The 20,000-nt window shown below is 44.8% G+C and overlaps 19 non-coding genes across 19 annotated transcripts; all 19 read right to left on the reverse strand.

The window, feature by feature from the left end:
- Window positions 1-397: 397 nt before the first annotated feature.
- On the reverse strand, window positions 398-516 carry LOC123451355. Its single transcript, XR_006632238.1, has one exon. It is a non-coding gene; the product is annotated as a 5S ribosomal RNA (ribosomal RNA).
- Window positions 517-1,031: 515 nt separating this feature from the next.
- LOC123451277 lies at window positions 1,032-1,150 on the reverse strand. Its single transcript, XR_006632163.1, has one exon. It is a non-coding gene; the product is annotated as a 5S ribosomal RNA (ribosomal RNA).
- Window positions 1,151-1,655: 505 nt separating this feature from the next.
- Window positions 1,656-1,774, reverse strand: LOC123451665. Its single transcript, XR_006632492.1, has one exon. It is a non-coding gene; the product is annotated as a 5S ribosomal RNA (ribosomal RNA).
- Window positions 1,775-2,091: 317 nt separating this feature from the next.
- On the reverse strand, window positions 2,092-2,210 carry LOC123451436. The gene has a single exon (XR_006632311.1). It is a non-coding gene; the product is annotated as a 5S ribosomal RNA (ribosomal RNA).
- An 803-nt stretch (window positions 2,211-3,013) lies between these two features.
- Window positions 3,014-3,132, reverse strand: LOC123451337. The gene has a single exon (XR_006632220.1). It is a non-coding gene; the product is annotated as a 5S ribosomal RNA (ribosomal RNA).
- A 316-nt stretch (window positions 3,133-3,448) lies between these two features.
- Window positions 3,449-3,567, reverse strand: LOC123451427. Its single transcript, XR_006632302.1, has one exon. It is a non-coding gene; the product is annotated as a 5S ribosomal RNA (ribosomal RNA).
- A 495-nt stretch (window positions 3,568-4,062) lies between these two features.
- On the reverse strand, window positions 4,063-4,181 carry LOC123451516. The gene has a single exon (XR_006632365.1). It is a non-coding gene; the product is annotated as a 5S ribosomal RNA (ribosomal RNA).
- Window positions 4,182-4,623: 442 nt separating this feature from the next.
- On the reverse strand, window positions 4,624-4,742 carry LOC123451447. Its single transcript, XR_006632322.1, has one exon. It is a non-coding gene; the product is annotated as a 5S ribosomal RNA (ribosomal RNA).
- Window positions 4,743-4,869: 127 nt separating this feature from the next.
- Window positions 4,870-4,988, reverse strand: LOC123451346. The gene has a single exon (XR_006632229.1). It is a non-coding gene; the product is annotated as a 5S ribosomal RNA (ribosomal RNA).
- Window positions 4,989-5,678: 690 nt separating this feature from the next.
- On the reverse strand, window positions 5,679-5,797 carry LOC123451281. The gene has a single exon (XR_006632167.1). It is a non-coding gene; the product is annotated as a 5S ribosomal RNA (ribosomal RNA).
- A 316-nt stretch (window positions 5,798-6,113) lies between these two features.
- LOC123451431 lies at window positions 6,114-6,232 on the reverse strand. Its single transcript, XR_006632307.1, has one exon. It is a non-coding gene; the product is annotated as a 5S ribosomal RNA (ribosomal RNA).
- Window positions 6,233-6,775: 543 nt separating this feature from the next.
- On the reverse strand, window positions 6,776-6,894 carry LOC123451245. The gene has a single exon (XR_006632133.1). It is a non-coding gene; the product is annotated as a 5S ribosomal RNA (ribosomal RNA).
- Window positions 6,895-7,276: 382 nt separating this feature from the next.
- On the reverse strand, window positions 7,277-7,395 carry LOC123451267. Its single transcript, XR_006632153.1, has one exon. It is a non-coding gene; the product is annotated as a 5S ribosomal RNA (ribosomal RNA).
- Window positions 7,396-7,549: 154 nt separating this feature from the next.
- LOC123451361 lies at window positions 7,550-7,668 on the reverse strand. The gene has a single exon (XR_006632244.1). It is a non-coding gene; the product is annotated as a 5S ribosomal RNA (ribosomal RNA).
- Window positions 7,669-8,036: 368 nt separating this feature from the next.
- On the reverse strand, window positions 8,037-8,155 carry LOC123451283. Its single transcript, XR_006632168.1, has one exon. It is a non-coding gene; the product is annotated as a 5S ribosomal RNA (ribosomal RNA).
- Window positions 8,156-8,471: 316 nt separating this feature from the next.
- On the reverse strand, window positions 8,472-8,590 carry LOC123451432. The gene has a single exon (XR_006632308.1). It is a non-coding gene; the product is annotated as a 5S ribosomal RNA (ribosomal RNA).
- Window positions 8,591-9,108: 518 nt separating this feature from the next.
- Window positions 9,109-9,227, reverse strand: LOC123451587. Its single transcript, XR_006632425.1, has one exon. It is a non-coding gene; the product is annotated as a 5S ribosomal RNA (ribosomal RNA).
- An 8,956-nt stretch (window positions 9,228-18,183) lies between these two features.
- On the reverse strand, window positions 18,184-18,302 carry LOC123451660. The gene has a single exon (XR_006632487.1). It is a non-coding gene; the product is annotated as a 5S ribosomal RNA (ribosomal RNA).
- A 1,058-nt stretch (window positions 18,303-19,360) lies between these two features.
- On the reverse strand, window positions 19,361-19,479 carry LOC123451327. The gene has a single exon (XR_006632210.1). It is a non-coding gene; the product is annotated as a 5S ribosomal RNA (ribosomal RNA).
- Between the last annotated feature and the right edge of the window lie 521 nt (window positions 19,480-20,000).

Here is a 20,000-nt window from a genome sequence, read left to right on the forward strand (position 1 = left end):
TTAAACTCGTCTCCGTTGTCGAGGCAAATGTGGCAATGGACACGGGAGGGGCAAGCTAAAACATATCACAAACGTCAAAAATAAGAAAACTACTACTACTACTACTACTACTACTACTACTACTAGTTGTTGGGTGTCAAGCGCGGTGGGAAAAGTCACAGAGGTCGTGGCGGTGCTCGTGTTGTCGCGGTAGAGAGGGAGCGGTGAAATTCTTGTGTTAAACTCATCTCCGTTGTCGAGGCAAATGTGGCAATGGACACGGGAGGGGCAAGCTAAAACATATCACAAACGTCAAAAATAAGAAAACTAATAAACGTCAAAAATAAGAAAATGACGTCATATAGATCACGGTCCCGCGTCATCCTTGTCACGTGGCGCAAAAATATATTTAAAAAGGGGAATGCAACACGAGGACTTCCCAGGAGGTGACCCATCCTAGTACTACTCTCGCCCAAGCACGCTTAACTTCGGAGTTGTGATGGGATCCGGTGCTTTAGTGCTGGTATGATCGCATCCGACATGCAACTATCTATTTCTTCCTTATGCTTGCCCCTACTACTAGTCGTTGGGTGTCAAGCGCGGTGGGAAAAGTCACAGAGGTCGTGGCGGTGCTAGTGTTGTCTGGGTAGAGAGGGAGCGGTGAAATTCTTGTGTTAAACTCGTCTCCGTTGTCGAGGCAAATGTGGCAATGGACACGGGAGGGGCAAGCTAAAACATATCACAAACGTCAAAAATAAGAAAACTACTACTACTACTACTACTACTACTACTACTACTACTACTAGTCGTTGGGTGTCAAGCGCGGTGGGAAAAGTCACAGAGGTCGTGGCGGTGCTCGTGTTGTCGGGGTAGAGAGGGAGCGGTGAAATTCTTGTGTTAAACTCGTCTCCGTTGTCGAGGAAAATGTGGCAATGGACACGGGAGGGGCAAGCTAAAACATATCACAAACGTCAAAAATAAGAAAACGAGGTCATATAGATCACTGTCCCGCGTCATCCTTGTCACGTGGCGCAAAAATATATTTAAAAAGGAGAATGCAACACGAGGACTTCCCAGGAGGTCACCTATCCTAGTACTACTCTCGCCCAAGCACGCTTAACTTCGGAGTTCTGATGGGATCCGGTGCTTTAGTGCTGGTATGATCGCATCCAACATGCAACTATCTATTTGTTCCATATGCTTGCCCTACTACTACTACTACTACTACTACTACTACTACTACTACTACTACTACTACTACTACTACTACTAGTACTAGTACTACTACTACTACTACTACTACTACTACTACTACTAGTACTAGTACTAGTACTAGTACTAGTACTACTACTACTACGACTACTACTAGTACTACTACTACTACTACTACTACTACTACTACTAGTCGTTGGGTGTCAAGCGCGGTGGGAAAAGTCACAGAGGTCGTGGCGGTGCTCGTGTTGTCGGGGTAGAGAGGGAGCGGTGAAATTCTTGTGTTAAACTCGTCTCCGTTGTCGAGGCAAATGTGGCAATGGACACGGGAGGGGCAAGCTAAAACATATCATAAACGTCAAAAATAAGAAAACTAGTAAACGTCAAAAATAAGAAAACGAGGTCATATAGATCACGGTCCCGCGTCATCCTTGTCACGTGGCGCAAAAATATATTTAAAAAGGGGAATGCAACACAAGGACTTCCCAGGAGGTCACCCATCCTAGTACTACTCTCGCCCAAGCACGCTTAACTTCGGAGTTCTGATGGGATCCGGTGCTTTAGTGCTGGTATGATCGCATCCGACATGCAACTATCTATTTCTTCCTTATGCTTGCCCCTACTACTAGTCGTTGGGTGTCAAGCGTGGTGGGAAAAGTCACAGAGGTCGTGGCGGTGCTAGTGTTGTCTGGGTAGAGAGGGAGCGGTGAAATTCTTGTGTTAAACTCGTCTCCGTTGTCGAGGCAAATGTGGCAATGGACACGGGAGGGGCAAGCTAAAACATATCACAAACGTCAAAAATAAGAAAACTAGTAAACGTCAAAAATAAGAAAACGAGGTCATATAGATCACGGTCCCGCGTCATCCTTGTCACGTGGCGCAAAAATATATTTAAAAAGGGGAATGCAACACGAGGACTTCCCAGGAGGTCACCCATCCTAGTACTACTCTCGCCCAAGCACGCTTAACTTCGGAGTTCTGATGGGATCCGGTGCTTTAGTGCTGGTATGATCGCATCCAACATGCAACTATCTATTTGTTTCATATGCTTGCCCTACTACTACTACTACTACTACTACTACTACTACTACTACTACTACTACTACTACTACTACTAGTACTACTACCAGTACTAGTACTAGTACTACTACTACTACTACTACTACTAGTACTAGTACTAGTACTAGTACTAGTACTACTACTACTACGACTACTACTAGTACTACTACTACTACTAGTACTAGTACTACTACTAGTACTACTACTACTACTACTACTACTACTACTAGTACTACTACTACTACTACTACTACTACTACTAGTCGTTGGGTGTCAAGCGCGGTGGGAAAAGTCACAGAGGTCGTGGCGGTGCTCGTGTTGTCGGGGTAGAGAGGGAGCGGTGAAATTCTTGTGTTAAACTCGTCTCCGTTGTCGAGGCAAATGTGGCAATGGACACGGGAGGGGCAAGCTAAAACATATCACAAACGTCAAAAATAAGAAAACTACTACTACTACTACTACTACTACCACTACTACTACTACTACTACTAGTCGTTGGGTGTCAAGCGCGGTGGGAAAAGTCACAGAGGTCGTGGCGGTGCTCGTGTTGTCGGGGTAGAGAGGGAGCGGTGAAATTCTTGTGTTAAACTCGTCTCCGTTGTCGAGGCAAATGTGGCAATGGACACGGGAGGGGCAAGCTAAAACATATCACAAACGTCAAAAATAAGAAAACTAGTAAACGTCAAAAATAAGAAAACGAGGTCATATAGATCACGGTCCCGCGTCATCCTTGTCACGTGGCGCAAAAATATATTTAAAAAGGGGAATGCAACACGAGGACTTCCCAGGAGGTCACCCATCCTATTACTACTCTCGCCCAAGCACGCTTAACTTCGGAGTTCTGATGGGATCCGGTGCTTTAGTGTTGGTATGATCGCATCCGACATGCAACTATCTATTTGTTCATTATGCTTGCCCCTACTACTAGTCGTTGGGTGTCAAGCGCGGTGGGAAAAGTCACAGAGGTCGTGGCGGTGCTCGTGTTGTCGGGGTAGAGAGGGAGCGGTGAAATTCTTGTATTAAACTCGTCTCCGTTGTCGAGGCAAATGTGGCAATGGACACGGGAGGGGCAAGCTAAAACATATCACAAACGTCAAAAATAAGAAAACTAGTAAACGTCAAAAATAAGAAAACGAGGTCATATAGATCACTGTCCCGCGTCATCCTTGTCACGTGGCGCAAAAATATATTTAAAAAGGGAATGCAACACGAGGACTTCTCAGGAGGTCACCCATCCTTGTACTACTCTCGCCCAAGCACGCTTAACTTCGGAGTTCTGATTGGATCCGGTGCTTTATTGCTAGTATGATCGCACTCCGACATGCAACTATCTATTTGTTCCTTATGCTTGCCCCTACTACTACTACTACTACTACTACTACTACTACTACTACTACTACTACTACTACTACTACTACTACTACTACTACTACTACTACTACTACTACTACTACTACTACTACTACTACTACTACTACTACTACTACTACTACTACTACTACTACTACTACTACTACTACTACTACTACTACTACTACTAGTCGTTGGGTGTCAAGCGCGGTGGGAAAAGTCACAGAGGTCGTGGCGGTGCTCGTGTTGTCGGGGTAGAGAGGGAGCGGTGAAATTCTTGTGTTAAACTCGTCTCCGTTGTCGAGGAAAATGTGGCAATGGACACGGGAGGGGCAAGCTAAAACATATCACAAACGTCAAAAATAAGAAAACTAGTAAACGTCAAAAATAAGAAAACGAGGTCATATAGATCACTGTCCCGCGTCATCCTTGTCACGTGGCGCAAAAATATATTTAAAAAGGAGAATGCAACACGAGGACTTCCCAGGAGGTCACCCATCCTAGTACTACTCTCGCCCAAGCACGCTTAACTTCGGAGTTCTGATGGGATCCGGTGCTTTAGTGCTGGTATGATCGCATCCAACATGCAACTATCTATTTGTTCCATATGCTTGCCCTACTACTACTACTACTACTACTACTACTACTACTACTACTACTACTAGTACTACTACTACTACTAGTACTAGTACTACTACTACTACGACTACTACTAGTACTACTACTACTACTACTACTACTACTACTACTAGTCGTTGGGTGTCAAGCGCGGTGGGAAAAGTCACAGAGGTCGTGGCGGTGCTCGTGTTGTCGGGGTAGAGAGGGAGCGGTGAAATTCTTGTGTTAAACTTGTCTCCGTTGTCGAGGCAAATGTGGCAATGGACACGGGAGGGGCAAGCTAAAACATATCATAAACGTCAAAAATAAGAAAACTAGTAAACGTCAAAAATAAGAAAACGAGGTCATATAGATCACGGTCCCGCGTCATCCTTGTCACGTGGCGCAAAAATATATTTAAAAAGGGGAATGCAACACGAGGACTTCCCAGGAGGTCACCCATCCTAGTACTACTCTCGCCCAAGCACGCTTAACTTCGGAGTTCTGATGGGATCCGGTGCTTTAGTGCTGGTATGATCGCATCCGACATGCAACTATCTATTTGTTCCTTATGCTTGCCCCTACTACTACTAGTACTACTACTACTAGTACTACTACTACTAGTACTACTACTCATCCTTGTCACGTGGCGCAAAAATATATTTAAAAAGGGAAATGCAACACGAGGACTTCCCAGGAGGTCACCCATCCTAGTACTACTCTCGCCCAAGCACGCTTAAATTCGGAGTTCTGATGGGATCCGGTGCTTTAGTGCTGGTATGATCCCATCCGACATGCAACTATCTATTTGTTCCTTATGCTTGCCCCTACTACTACTACTAGTACTAGTACTAGTACTACTAGTAGTACTAGTACTACTACTACTAGTACTAGTACTACTACTACTACTACTAGTACTAGTACTACTACTACTACTACTACTACTACTAGTACTACTACTACTACTACTACTACTACTAGTCGTTGGGTGTCAAGCGCGGTGGGAAAAGTCACAGAGGTCGTGGCGGTGCTCGTGTTGTCGGGGTAGAGAGGGAGCGGTGAAATTCTTGTGTTAAACTCGTCTCCGTTGTCGAGGCAAATGTGGCAATGGACACGGGAGGGGCAAGCTAAAACATATCACAAACGTCAAAAATAAGAAAACTACTACTACTACTACTACTACTACCACTACTACTACTACTACTACTAGTCGTTGGGTGTCAAGCGCGGTGGGAAAAGTCACAGAGGTCGTGGCGGTGCTCGTGTTGTCGGGGTAGAGAGGGAGCGGTGAAATTCTTGTGTTAAACTCGTCTCCGTTGTCGAGGCAAATGTGGCAATGGACACGGGAGGGGCAAGCTAAAACATATCACAAACGTCAAAAATAAGAAAACTAGTAAACGTCAAAAATAAGAAAACGAGGTCATATAGATCACGGTCCCGCGTCATCCTTGTCACGTGGCGCAAAAATATATTTAAAAAGGGGAATGCAACACGAGGACTTCCCAGGAGGTCACCCATCCTATTACTACTCTCGCCCAAGCACGCTTAACTTCGGAGTTCTGATGGGATCCGGTGCTTTAGTGCTGGTATGATCGCATCCGACATGCAACTATCTATTTGTTCATTATGCTTGCCCCTACTACTAGTCGTTGGGTGTCAAGCGCGGTGGGAAAAGTCACAGAGGTCGTGGCGGTGCTCGTGTTGTCGGGGTAGAGAGGGAGCGGTGAAATTCTTGTATTAAACTCGTCTCCGTTGTCGAGGCAAATGTGGCAATGGACACGGGAGGGGCAAGCTAAAACATATCACAAACGTCAAAAATAAGAAAACTAGTAAACGTCAAAAATAAGAAAACGAGGTCATATAGATCACTGTCCCGCGTCATCCTTGTCACGTGGCGCAAAAATATATTTAAAAAGGGAATGCAACACGAGGATTTCTCAGGAGGTCACCCATCCTTGTACTACTCTCGCCCAAGCACGCTTAACTTCGGAGTTCTGATTGGATCCGGTGCTTTATTGCTAGTATGATCGCACTCCGACATGCAACTATCTATTTGTTCCTTATGCTTGCCCCTACTACTACTACTACTACTACTACTACTACTACTACTACTACTACTACTACCACTACTACTACTACTACCACCACTACTACTACCACTACCACTACCACTACCACTACCACTACCACTACCACTACCACTACCACTACCACTACCACTACCACTACGACTACCACTACTACTACTACTACTACTACTACTACTACTACTACTACTACTACTACTACTACTACTACTACTACTAGTCGTTGGGTGTCAAGCGCGGTGGGAAAAGTCACAGAGGTCGTGGCGGTGCTCGTGTTGTCGGGGTAGAGAGGGAGCGGTGAAATTCTTGTGTTAAACTCGTCTCCGTTGTCGAGGAAAATGTGGCAATGGACACGGGAGGGGCAAGCTAAAACATATCACAAACGTCAAAAATAAGAAAACTAGTAAACGTCAAAAATAAGAAAACGAGGTCATATAGATCACTGTCCCGCGTCATCCTTGTCACGTGGCGCAAAAATATATTTAAAAAGGAGAATGCAACACGAGGACTTCCTAGGAGGTCACCCATCCTAGTACTACTCTCGCCCAAGCACGCTTAACTTCGGAGTTCTGATGGGATCCGGTGCTTTAGTGCTGGTATGATCGCATCCAACATGCAACTATCTATTTGTTCCATATGCTTGCCCTACTACTACTACTACTACTACTACTACTACTACTACTACTACTACTACTACTACTACTACTACTACTACTACTAGTCGTTGGGTGTCAAGCGCGGTGGGAAAAGTCACAGAGGTCGTGGCGGTGCTCGTGTTGTCGGGGTAGAGAGGGAGCGGTGAAATTCTTGTGTTAAACTCGTCTCCGTTGTCGAGGCAAATGTGGCAATGGACACGGGAGGGGCAAGCTAAAACATATCATAAACGTCAAAAATAAGAAAACTAGTAAACGACAAAAATAAGAAAACGAGGTCATATAGATCACGGTCCCGCGTCATCCTTGTCACGTGGCGCAAAAATATATTTAAAAAGGGGAATGCAAGACGAGGACTTCCCAGGAGGTCACCCATCCTAGTACTACTCTCGCCCAAGCACGCTTAACTTCGGAGTTCTGATGGGATCCGGTGCTTTAGTGCTGGTATGATCGCATCCGACATGCAACTATCTATTTGTTCCTTATGCTTGCCCCTACTACTACTAGTACTACTACTACTAGTACTACTACTACTAGTACTACTACTACTAGTACTACTACTAGTACTACTACTCATCCTTGTCACGTGGCGCAAAAATATATTTAAAAAGGGAAATGCAACACGAGGACTTCCCAGGAGGTCACCCATTCTAGTACTACTCTCGCCCAAGCACGCTTAAGTTCGGAGTTCTGATGGGATCCAGTGCTTTAGTGCTGGTATGATCGCATCCGACATGCAACTATCTATTTGTTCCTTATGCTTGCCCCTACTACTACTACTACTACTACTACTACTACTACTACTACTACTACTACTACTACTACTAGTCGTTGGGTGTCAAGCGCGGTGGGAAAAGTCACAGAGGTCGTGGCGGTGCTCGTGTTGTCGGGGTAGAGAGGGACCGGTGAAATTCTTGTGTTAAACTCGTCTCCGTTGTCGAGGCAAATGTGGCAATGGACACGGGAGGGGCAAGCTAAAACATATCACAAACGTCAAAAATAAGAAAACTAGTAAACGTCAAAAATAAGAAAACGAGGTCATATAGATCACGGTCCCGCGTCATCCTTGTCACGTGGCGCAAAAATATATTTAAAAAGGGGAATGCAACACGAGGACTTCCCAGGAGGTCACCCATCCTATTACTACTCTCGCCCAAGCACGCTTAACTTCGGAGTTCTGATGGGATCCGGTGCTTTAGTGCTGGTATGATCGCATCCGACATGCAACTATCTATTTGTTCATTATGCTTGCCCCTACTATTAGTCGTTGGGTGTCAAGCGCGGTGGGAAAAGTCACAGAGGTCGTGGCGGTGCTCGTGTTGTCGGGGTAGAGAGGGAGCGGTGAAATTCTTGTCTTAAACTCGTCTCCGTTGTCGAGGCAAATGTGGCAATGGACACGGGAGGGGCAAGCTAAAACATATCACAAACGTCAAAAATAAGAAAACTAGTAAACGTCAAAAATAAGAAAACGAGGTCATATAGATCACTGTCCCGCGTCATCCTTGTCACGTGGCGCAAAAATATATTTAAAAAGGGAATGCAACACGAGGATTTCTCAGGAGGTCACCCATCCTTGTACTACTCTCGCCCAAGCACGCTTAACTTCGGAGTTCTGATTGGATCCGGTGCTTTATTGCTAGTATGATCGCACTCCGACATGCAACTATCTATTTGTTCCTTATGCTTGCCCCTACTACTACTACTACTACTACTACTACCACTACTACTACTACCACTACTACTACTACCACTACTACTACCACTACTACCACCACTACTACCACCACTACTACTACTACTACTACTACTACTAGTACTAGTACTAGTACTACTACGACTACTACTAGTACTACTACTACTACTACTACTACTACTACTACTACTACTACTACTACTACTACTACTGGGTGTCAAGCGCGGTGGGAAAAGTCACAGAGGTCGTGGCGGTGCTCGTGTTGTCGGGGTAGAGAGGGAGCGGTGAAATTCTTGTGTTAAACTCGTCTCCGTTGTCGAGGCAAATGTGGCAATGGACACGGGAGGGGCAAGCTAAAACATATCACAAACGTCAAAAATAAGAAAACTAGTAAACGTCAAAATTAAGAAAACGAGGTCATATAGATCACGGTCCCGCGTCATCCTTGTCACGTGGCGCAAAAATATATTTAAAAAGGGGAATGCAACACGGGGACTTCCCAGGAGGTCACCCATCCTAGTACTACTCTCGCCCAAGCACGCTTAACTTCGGAGTTCTGATGGGATCCGGTGCTTTAGTGCTGGTATGATCGCATCCGACATGCAACTATCTATTTGTTCCTTATGCTTGCCCCTACTACTACTAGTACTACTACTACTAGTCGTTGGTGTTGGAAATATGCCCTAGAGGCAATAATAAATTAGTTATTATTATATTTCTTAGTTCATGATAATCGTTTATTATCCATGCTATAATTGTATTGATTGGAAACACAATACTTGTGTGGATACATAGACAAAACACTGTCCCTAGTAAGCCTCTAGTTGACTAGCTCATTGATCAAAGATGGTCAAGGTTTCCTGGCCATAGGCAAGTGTTGTCACTTGATAACAGGATCACATCATTAGGAGAATCATGTGATGGACTAGACCCAAAACTAATAGATGTAGCATGTTGATCGTGTCATTTTGTTGCTACTGTTTTCTGCGTGTCAAGTATTTATTCCTATGACCATGAGATCATATAACTCACTGACACCGGAGGAATACTTTGTGTGTATCAAACGTCGCAACGTAACTGGGTGACTATAAAGATGCTCTACAGGTATCTCCGAAGGTGTTAGTTGAGTTAGTATGGATCAAGACTGGGATTTGTCACTCAGTGTGACGGAGAGGTATCTCGGGGCCCACTCGGTAATACAACATCACACACAAGCCTTGCAAGCAATGTAACTTAGTGTAAGTTGCGGGATCTTGTATTACGGAACGAGTAAAGAGACTTGCCGGTAAACGAGATTGAAATAGGTATGCGGATACTGACGATCGAATCTCGGGCAAGTAACATACCGAAGGACAAAGGGAATGACATACGGGATTATACGAATCCTTGATACTGAGGTTCAAACGATAAGATCTTCGTAGAATATGTAGGATCCAATATGGGCATCCAGGTCCCGCTATTGGATATTGACCGAGGAGTCTCTCGGGTCATGTCTACATAGTTCTCGAACCCGCAGGGTCTGCACACTTAAGGTTCGACGTTGTTTTATGCGTATTTGAGTTATATGGTTGGTTACCGAATGTTGTTCGGAGTCCCGGATGAGATCACGGACGTCACGAGGGTTTCCGGAATGGTCCGGAAACGAAGATTGATATATAGGATGACCTCATTTGGTTACCGGAAGGTTTTCGTGCATTACCGGAAAGGTTTCGGGCTCATCGGTAGTGTACCGGGAGTGCCGGGAGGGGTGCCGGGGACCATCGGGAGGGGTGTCACGCCCCAAGGGGTCTCATGGGCTATGGGAAGAGATAAAACAGCCCCTAGTGGGCTGGAATAAGTTCCCACTAAGGCCCATAAGGTTTGAGAAGGAAAAAACACAAGGTGGAAAGAATTTCCAAGTGGGAAGGTGGAATCCTACTCCAAGTAGGATTGGAGTAGGACTCCTCCACCTCCAATTTCGGCCAAACCTTTAGCTTTTGAGGCTGCCTCCTCCCCTCCCTCCGACCTATATATACGGAGGTTTTAGGGCTGATTTGAGACGACTTTTCCACGGCAGCCCGACCACATACCTCCACGGTTTTTCCTCTAGATCGCGTTTCTGCGGAGCTCGGGCGGAGCCCTGCTGAGACAAGGTCATCACCAACCTCCGGAGCGCCGTCATGCTGCCGGAGAACTCTTCTACCTCTCCGTCTCTCTTGCTGGATCAAGAAGGCCGAGATCATCGTCGAGCTGTACGTGTGCTGAACGCGGAGGTGCCGTCCGTTCGGTACTAGATCGTGGGACTGATCGCGGGATTGTTCGCGGGGCGGATCGAGGGACGTGAGGACGTTCCACTACATCAACCGCGTTCACTAACGCTTCTGCTGTACGATCTACAAGTGTACGTAGATCACTCATCCCCTCTCGTAGATGGACATCACCATGATAGGTCTTCGTGCGCGTAGGAAAAATTTTGTTTCCCATGCGACGTTCCCCAACAGTGGCATCATGAGCTAGGTTCATGCGTAGATGTCTTCTCGAGTAGAACACAAAAGTTTTTGTGGGCGGTGATGTGCGTTTTGCTGCCCTCCTTAGTCTTTTCTTGATTCCGCGGTATTGTTGGATTGAAGCGGCTTGGACCGACATTACTCGTACGCTTACGAGAGACTGGTTTCATCGCTACGAGTAACCCCGTTGCTCAAAGATGACTGGCAAGTGTCGGTTTCTCCAACTTTAGTTGAATCGGATTTGACCGAGGAGGTCCTTGGATGAGGTTAAATAGCAACTCATATATCTCCGTTGTGGTGTTTGCGTAAGTAAGATGCGATCCTACTAGATACCCATGGTCACCACGTAAAACATGCAACAACAAAATTAGAGGACGTCTAACTTGTTTTTGCAGGGTATGCTTGTGATGTGATATGGCCAACGATGTGATGTGATATATTGGATGTATGAGATGATCATGTTGTAATAGATAATATCGACTTGCACGTCGATGGTACGGCAACCGGCAGGAGCCATAGGGTTGTCTTTATAACTAACGTTTGTGCTTGCAGATGCGTTTACTATTTTGCTAGGACGTAGCTTTAGTAGTAATAGCATGAGTAGCACGACAACCCCGATGGCGACACGTTGATGGAGATCATGATGATGGAGATCATGGTGTGACGCCGGTGACAAGAAGATCGTGCCGGTGCTTTGGTGATGGAGATCAAGAAGCACGTGATGATGGCCATATCATGTCACTTATAAATTGCATGTGATGTTGATCCTTTTATGCACCTTATTTTGCTTAGAACGACGGTAGCATTATGAGGTGATCTCTCACTAAAATTTCAAGACGAAATTGTGTTCTCCCCGACTGTGCACTGTTGCTACAGTTCGTCGTTTCGAGACACCACGTGATGATCGGGTGTGATAGACTCAACGTTCACATACAACGGGTGCAAAACAGTTGCGCACGCGGAACACTCGGGTTAAGCTTGACGAGAATAGCATGTGCAGACATGGCCTCGGAACACATGAGACCGAAAGGTCGAGCATGAATCGTATAGTTGATATGATTAGCATAGAGATGCTTACCACTGAAACTATTCTCGACTCACGTGATGATCGGACTTGAGATAGTGGATTTGGATCATGTACCACTCAAATGACTAGAGAGATGTACTTTTTTGAGTGGGAGTTCTTAAGTAATATGATTAATTGAACTAATTTTCATGAACATAGTCTAATGGTCTTTGCGAATTACGATGTAGCTTGCGCTATAGCTCTACTGTTTTATATGTTCCTAGAGAAAATTTAGTTGAAAGTTGATAGTAGCAAACTTTGCAGACTGAGTCTGTAAAACCGAGGATTGTCCTCGTTGCTGCACATAAGGCTTATGTCCTTAATGCACCACTCGGTGTGCTGCACCTCGAGCGTCGTCTGTGGATGCTGTGAACATCCGACATACACGTTTCTGATGACTACACGATAGTTTAGTACAAAAATACTTAATGGCTTAGAAGCAAGGCGCCTAAAACGTTGTAAAACATCACGGAACATAAGTGATGTTCTAAAGAGATGAAATTGTGATTTCATTCTTGTGCCCTTGTTAAGAGGTACGACACCTTCGACAAGATTCTTTGTCCACAAAGCACAGGAGAAAAGGCTCAATCGTTGAGCATGTGCTCAGATTGTGTGAGTACGACAATCGCTTGAATCAAGTGGGAGTTAATCTTCTAGATGAGATAGTGATAGTTCTCCAAAGTCACTGCCACCAAGCTGTGAGAGCTTCGTGATGAACTATAACACATCAAGGATACATACAATGATCCTTGAGCGATTCGCGATGTTTGACACTGCGAAAGTAGAAATCAAGAAGGAGCATCAATAGTTGATGGTTTGTAAAACCACTAAGTTTCAAGAAAGGCAAGGGCTAGAAGGGATACTTCGTGAAACGGCAAAACAGTTGCTGCACTAATGAAGAGACCCAAGATTTAACCCAAACCCGAGACTAAGTGCTTCTGTAATGAGGGGAACAATCACTGAGGCGGAGCAACTCAAGATACTTGGTAGATAAGAAGGCTGGTAAAAGTCGAAAGAAGTGTATTTGATATACATGATGTTGATGTGTACTTTACTAGTACTCCTAGTAGCACGAGGGTATTTGATACCGGTTCGGTTGCTAAGTGATTAGTGACGCGAAATGAAAGCTACGGCATAAACGGAGACTAGCTAAAGGCGAGGTGACGATACGTGTTGGAAGTGTTTCCAAGATTGATATGATCAAACGTCGCACGCTCCCTCTACCATCGGGATTGGTGTTAAACCTAAATAATTGTTATTTCGTGCTTGCGTTAAGCATGAACATGATTGGATCGTGTTTATTGCAATATGATTATTCATTTAAAGAGAATAATGGTTACTCTATTTTCTTGAATAATCACCTTCAATGGTTTATTGAATCTCGATCGTAGTGTTACACATGTTCATGATATTGGTGCCAAAAGATACGAGTTGATGATGATAGTACCACTTACTTGTGGCACTGCCGCTTGAGTCATGTTAGTATAAATTGCATGAAGAGGCTCCATGCTGATGGATCTTTGTACTCACCTGATTTCGAATCACTAGTGACATGCGAATCATACCACATGAGCAAGGCCTTGTTTTCATTGAGATGAAATAAGATAGTAACTTGTTGGAAGTGATACATTTTGATGTATGCAGTCCAATGGGTGCTGAGGCACGCAGTGGATATCATTATGTTCTTACTTCACTCATGATTTGAGTAGATACAGGAGTATTTACTTAATGAATCACAAGTCTAAAATGTTGAAAAGTTCAATTCCGTTTCAGAGTGAAGTTCGTCGTAACAAGAGGATAAACTGTCTACGATATGATCATGGAAATGAATATCTGAGTTACGAGTTTTGGTACACAATTAAGACAATGTGGAAATTGTTTCGCAGTTTATGCCACCTGGAACATCATAGTGTGATGATGTGTCTGAACGTCATAGCCACGCACTATTTGGTATGGTGCATACTATGATGTCTCTTATCGAATTACCACTATCGTTTATGGGTTATGCATTAGAGACAACCGCACTCACTTTAAATAGGGCACCGCGTATTTCCGTTGAGATGACACAGTATAGACTGAGGTTTAGAGAAATCTAAACTGTCGTTTCTTGAAAGTTTGGGGTTTCGACACTTATGTGAAAAAGTTTCAGTCTGATAAGCTCGAACCCAAAGCGGATAAATGCATCTTCATAGGATATCCAAAACAGTTGGGTACATCTCCTATCTCAGATCCGAAAGCAAAGTGTTTGTTTCTAGAAACGGATCCTTTCTCGAGGAAAGGTTTCTCTCGAAAGAATTGAGTGGGAGGGTAGTAGAACTTAATGAGGTTATTGAACGATCACTTCAACCAGTGTGTAGCAGGGCGCAGGAAGTTGTTCATGTGGCGCCTACACCAATTGAAGTGGAAGCTGATGATGATGATCATTGAGCTTCGAATCAAGTTACTACAAACCTCGTAGGTCGACAAGGTCGCGTACTGCTGCAGAGTAGTACGGTTACCCTGTCTTGGAGGTCATGTTGTTGAACAATAGTGAACCTACGAGTTATGGAGAAAGCGATGGTGGGCCCAGATTCCGACAAATGGCTGGAAGCCATGAAATCCGAGAGAGGATCCATGTGTGAAAACAAAGTGTAGACTTTGGTAGAACTACTTGATGGTCATAGGACTATTGAGTAAAATGGATCTTTAAAAGAAGACAGACGATGATGGTGATAAGTCACTATTAAGAAAAGCTCGACTTGTCGCAAAGATGTTTTCGATAAGATCAAACAGTTGACTATGATGAGACTTTCTCACTCGTAGCGATGCTAAAAGTCTGTTAGAATTATGTTAGTTGTTGATGCATTATTTATGAAATATTGCACGTAGGATATCAAAACATTGTTTTCTCGACGATTTCCTTGAGCAAACATTGTATGTGATACAACCAGAAGGTTTTGTCGATCCTAAAGATACTAGCAAGTATGCAAGCTCCAGTGATCCTTCAATGGACTGGTGCAAGCATCTCGGAGTTGGAATATACACTTTGATGAGATGATCAAAGATTTTGGGTTTGTACAAGGTTTATGAGAAACTTGTATTTCCAAAGAAGTGAGTGGGAGCACTATAGAATTTCTGATAGGTATATGTGGTTGACATATTGTGGATCAGAAGTAATGTAGAATTTCTGTAAAGCATACAAGGTTGTTTGAAAGAAGTTTTCAAAGGAGTACCTGGATTACGCTACTTGAACGTTGAGCATCAAAGATCTATGGAGATAGATCGAAAGCGCTTAATAGAAGTTTCAACAAGATGCATGCCTTGACAAGTTTTTGAAAGAGTTCAAAATAGACCAGCAAAGAAGGAGTTCTTGGTTGCGTTGTGAGGTGTGAATTTGAGTAAGACTCAAAACCCGACCACGGCAGAATAAAGAGAATAGACGAAGGTCGTCTTCTATGCCTTAGCCGTAGAATCTAAAGTATGCCATGCCGTGTACCGCACCTGAAGTGTGCCTTGACTCAAAGTATGTTGAGAGGTACAGAGAGTGATCCATGATTGAATCACTAGCAGCGGTCGAAATTTATCCTTAGTAACTAATGGACTAAGGAATTTTTCTCGATTATGGAGGTGGTTAAAGAGTTTGTCGTAAAGGGTTACATCAATGCAAGCTTTGACACTAATCCGGATAACTATGAGTAGTGAAACGGATTCGTATAGTAGAGTAGATATTTGGAGCATTTCCGAATAGGACGTAGTTGCAGTATCTATAAGATGACATAAAGATTTGTAAAGAACGCACGAATCTGAAAGTTTCAGAACCGTTGACTAAAACCTCTCTCACGAGCAAGACGTGATCAGACCCCATAACTATATGGGTGTTGGATTCGTTGGAATCACATGGTGATGTGAACTAGATTATTGACTCTAGTGCAAGTGGGAGACTGTTGGAAATATGCCCTAGAGGCAATAATAAATTAGTTATTATTATATTTCTTAGTTCATGATAATCGTTTATTATCCATGCTATAATTGTATTGATTGGAAACACAATACTTGTGTGGATACATAGACAAAACACTGTCCCTAGTAAGCCTCTAGTTGACTAGCTCGTTGATCAAAGATGGTCAAGGTTTCCTGGCCATAGGCAAGTGTTGTCACTTGATAGCAGGATCACATCATTAGGAGAATCATGTGATGGACTAGACCCAAAAATAATAGACGTAGCATGTTGATCGTGTCATTTTGTTGCTACTGTTTTCTGCGTGTCAAGTATTTATTCCTATGACCATGAGATCATATAACTCACTGACACCGGAGGAATACTTTGTGTGTATCAAACATTGCAACGTAACTAGGTGACTATAAAGATGCTCTACAGGTATCTCCGAAGGTGTTAGTTGAGTTAGTATGGATCAAGACTGGGATTTGTCACTCCGTGTGACGGAGAGGTATCTCGGGGCCCACTCGGTAATACAACATCACACACAAGCCTTGCAAGCAATGTAACTTAGTGTAAGTTGCGGGATCTTGTATTACAGAACGAGTAAAGAGACTTGCCGGTAAACGAGATTGAAATAGGTATGCGGATACTGACGATCGAATCTCGGGCAAGTAACATACCGAAGGACAAAGGGAATGACATACGGGATTATACGAATCCTTGATACTGAGGTTCAAACGATAAGATCTTCGTAGAATATGTAGGATCCAATATGGGCATCCAGGTCCCGCTATTGGATATTGACCGAGGAGTCTCTCGGGTCATGTCTACATAGTTCTCGAACCCGCAGGGTCTGCACACTTAAGGTTCGACGTTGTTTTATGCGTATTTGAGTTATATGGTTGGTTACCGAATGTTGTTCGGAGTCCCGGATGAGATCACGGACGTCACGAGGGTTTCCGGAATGGTCCGGAAACGAAGATTGATATATAGGATGACCTCATTTGGTTACCGGAAGGTTTTCGTGCATTACCGGAAAAGTTTCGGGCTCATCGGTAGTGTACCGGGAGTGCCGGGAGGGGTGCCGGGGACCATCGGGAGGGGTGTCACGCCCCAAGGGGTCTCATGGGCTATGGGAAGAGATAAACCAGCCCCTAGTGGGCTGGAATAAGTTCCCACTAAGGCCCATAAGGTTTGAGAAGGAAAAAACACAAGGTGGAAAGAGTTTCCAAGTGGGAAGGTGGAATCCTACTCCAAGTAGGATTGGAGTAGGACTCCTCCACCTCCAATTTCGGCCAAACCTTTAGCTTTTGAGGCTGCCTCCTCCCCTCCCTCCCACCTATATATACGGAGGTTTTTGGGCTGATTTGAGACGACTTTTCCACGGCAGCCCGACCACATACCTCCACGGTTTTTCCTCTAGATCGCGTTTCTGCGGAGCTCGGGCGGAGCCCTGCTGAGACAAGGTCATCACCAACCTCCGGAGCGCCGTCACGCTGCCGGATAACTCTTCTACCTCTCCGTCTCTCTTGCTGGATCAAGAAGGCCGAGATCATCGTCGAGCTGTACGTGTGCTGAACGCGGAGGTGCCGTCCGTTCGGTACTAGATCGTGGGACTGATCGCGGGATTGTTCGCGGGGCGGATCGAGGGACGTGAGGACGTTCCACTACATCAACCGCGTTCACTAACGCTTCTGCTGTACGATCTACAAGTGTACATAGATCACTCATCCCCTCTCGTAGATGGACATCACCATGATAGGTCTTCGTGCGCGTAGGAAATTTTTTGTTTCCCATGCGACGTTCCCCAACAGTTGGGTGTCAAGCGCGGTGGGAAAAGTCACAGAGGTCGTGGTGGTGCTCGTGTTGTCGGGGTAGAGAGGAAGCGGTGAAATTCTTGTGTTAAACTCGTCTCCGTTGTCGAGGCAAATGTGGCAATGGACACGGGAGGGGCAAGCTAAAACATATCACAAACGTCAAAAATAAGAAAACTAGTAAACGTCAAAAATAAGAAAACGAGGTCATATAGATCACGGTCCCGCGTCATCCTTGTCACGTGGCGCAAAAATATATTTAAAAAGGGGAATGCAACACGAGGACTTCCCAGGAGGTCACCCATCCTAGTACTACTCTCGCCCAAGCACACTTAACTTCGGAGTTCTGATGGGATCCGGTGCTTTAGTGCTGGTATGATCGCATCCGACATGCAACTATCTATTTGTTCCTTATGCTTGCCTCTACTACTACTACTACTACTACTACTACTACTACTACTACTACTACTAGTCGTTGGGTGTCAAGCGCGGTGGGAAAAGTCACAGAGGTCGTGGCGGTACTCGTGTTGTCGGGGTAGAGAGGGAGCGGTGAAATTCTTGTGTTAAACTCGTCTCCGTTGTCGAGGCAAATGTGGCAATGGACACGGGAGGGGCAAGCTAAAACATATCACAAACGTCAAAAATAAGAAAACTACTACTACTACTAGTACTACTACTACTAGTACTACTACTACTAGTCGTTGGGTGTCAAGCGCGGTGGGAAAAATCACAGAGGTTGTGGCGGTGCTCGTGTTGTCGGGGTAGAGAGGGAGCGGTGAAATTCTTGTGTTAAACTCGTCTCCGTTGTCGAGGCAAATGTGGCAATGGACATGGGAGGGGCAAGCTAAAACATATCACAAACGTCAAAAATAAGAAAACTACTACTATTACTACTACTACTACTACTACTACTACTAGTCGTTGGGTGTCAAGCGCGGTGGGAAAAGTCACAGAGGTCGTGGCGGTGCTCGTGTTGTCGGGGTAGAGAGGGAGCGGTGAAATTCTTGTGTTAAACTCGTCTCCGTTGTCGAGGCAAATGTGGCAATGGACACGGGAGGGGCAAGCTAAAACATATCACAAACGTCAAAAATAAGAAAATTACTACTACTACTACTACTACTACTACTACTACTACTACTACTACTACTACTACTACTACTACTACTACTACTAGTCGTTGGGTGTCAAGCGCGGTGGGAAAAGTCACAGAGGTCGTGGCGGTAATCGTGTTGTCGGGGTAGAGAGGGAGCGGTGAAATTCTTGTGTTAAACTCGTCTCCGTTGTCGAGGCAAATGTGGCAATGGACACGGGAGGGGCAAGCTAAAACATATCACAAACGTCAAAAATAAGAAAACTAGTGAACGTCAAAAATAAGAAAACGAGGTCATATAGATCACGGTCCCGCGTCATCCTTGTCACGTGGCGCAAAAATATATTTAAAAAGGGGAATGCAACACGAGGACTTCCGAGGAGATCACCCATCCTAGTACTACTCTCGCCCAAGCACGCTTAACTTCGGAGTTCTGATGGGATCCGGTGCTTTAGTGCTAGTATGATCGCATCCGACATGCAACTATCTATTTGTTCCTTATGCTTGCCCCTACTACTACTGCTACTACTGCTACTACTGCTACTACTACTACTACTACTAGTCGTTGGGTGTCAAGCGCGGTGGGAAAAGTCACAGAGGTCCTGGCGGTGCTCGTGTTGTCGGGGAAGAGAGGGAGCGGTGAAATTCTTGTGTTAAACTCGTCTCCGTTGTCGAGGCAAATGTGGCAATGGACACGGGAGGGGCAAGCTAAAACATATCACAAACGTCAAAAATAAGAAAACTACTACTACTACTACTACTACTACTACTACTACTAGTACTACTACTACTACTACTACTAGTCGTTGGGTGTCAAGCGCGGTGGGAAAAGTCACAGAGGTCGTGGCGGTGCTCGTGTTGTCGGGGTAGAGAGGGAGCGGTGAAATTCTTGTGTTAAACTCGTCTCCGTTGTCGACGCAAATGTGGCAATGACCACGGGAGGGGCAAGCTAAAACATATCACAAACGTCAAAAATAAGAAAACTACTACTATTA

The sequence above is a fragment of the Hordeum vulgare genome, chromosome 4H (assembly GCF_904849725.1).
Source record: "Hordeum vulgare subsp. vulgare chromosome 4H, MorexV3_pseudomolecules_assembly, whole genome shotgun sequence".
NCBI lineage: Eukaryota > Viridiplantae > Streptophyta > Magnoliopsida > Poales > Poaceae > Hordeum > Hordeum vulgare.